This window comes from Tarenaya hassleriana, unplaced genomic scaffold (assembly GCF_000463585.1).
Source record: "Tarenaya hassleriana unplaced genomic scaffold, ASM46358v1 Cleome64, whole genome shotgun sequence".
NCBI classification, from domain to species: Eukaryota; Viridiplantae; Streptophyta; class Magnoliopsida; order Brassicales; family Cleomaceae; genus Tarenaya; species Tarenaya hassleriana.
Genome location: NW_010968927.1, coordinates 446,185 through 447,810, shown reverse-complemented (window position 1 = coordinate 447,810; position 1,626 = coordinate 446,185).

The window sequence follows — 1,626 nt, the reverse complement described above, 5'->3', positions numbered from 1 at the left end:
GACCAAAAACCGAGTAGAACCCGTAATTGATATCGTTGAATCCATCTGTGTCCCTGTGATCGACCCTAGAATACTACGATTGACCCGTACACTTGCGGTAGTTGTATCTAGGAAATTAAACGAGATTAGATCACATCCTAGATCGACATCAAGTTTTTGGCGCCGTTGCCGGGGACGCAAACGGGTAGAAGAAAATTCCTAGAATATAAGGTGATATTCGAGAGAATAATCATTTGCAAATGCGCACTTAAATTTCCTAAATTATGATCATAGTTACCGAAATATATTTTTAGAAGCGATCCTTACATAACCCGTAAAATCCCGACACCTACAATGTCTTAATTAAATTGTGTTAAAAATCACTGTTTATATTTGCTTTGATTTGTATTTAAGTTTAATCACCGTCAATCATTGTAGATTAGGGATTGAACGGTTTGTAAGGATCGTACGTGTTTAATTAATTTTGGTAAACTACGATTTTATAATTTGGATCGAATAAATGGATTTTAATGCTGCAATTCTTTTTGGCCAATTGAATTGTTGATATTAGAATTTAAATTCACATAGAGATATGGAATTCGAATTCGGAAATCATTTATTCGAATGGGTAATTTTCGTATCGAGAGATGGTTGTATTGCCTGGAAATTGTGATAGCGAACTTAATGATTTTTAGGAATTTTAATCTATTAAGAACCGAGAGGTCGGTAGAAGAAAATTCCTAGAATATAAGGTGATATTCGAGAGAATAATCATTTGCAAATGCGCACTTGAATTTCCTAAATTATGATCATAGTTACCGAAATATATTTTTAGAAGCGATCCTTACATAACCCGTAAAATCCCGACACCTACAATGTCTTAATTAAATTGTGTTAAAAATCACTGTTTATATTTGCTTTGATTTGTATTTAAGTTTAATCACCGTCACCACCAACCAATTTATTACCCCGACCAAAAACCGAGTAGAACCCGTAATTGATATCGTTGAATCCATCTGTGTCCCTGAGCATTACGAGTAGATATCAGTCAGATCCAGGTGAGTCACACTGGATCGCCGTCAAGAACATCCTGAAGTACTTGAGAAGGACTAAGGATGTGTTCTTGGTATACGGTGGGTCGGAATATATTATATACACATGTACGTACTATATGTATACAATTATATATACACAGAAGAAATATACACATACATATGTTCATATATATATATAATATACACATGTATATATTATACGTATAAATATCCATATATATATATAATCATTAATATATATATATATATATTTATTAATACATACATATATACATACGCATGCAAACTATATACATATATACATATAATTATATGTGTATACAAATATATACAAGTGTGTACGTATATGTACTTATATTTATATATATTTGTAAACTTTATACTAAGCACTCATATATATATATATTATATATACATATATATTATGCGCACCACCGGAGACGTGCACATTTGCAGGGTGTCGACAGATGACAACATTGCCGATCCGTTGACGAAGCCTCTCCTTTCGTCGAAGCATGAGGGTCATGTTAGGGATATGGGCATTAGATGTTTAGCAGTTCATGATTAGAGCAAGTGGAAGATTGTTGGTTTT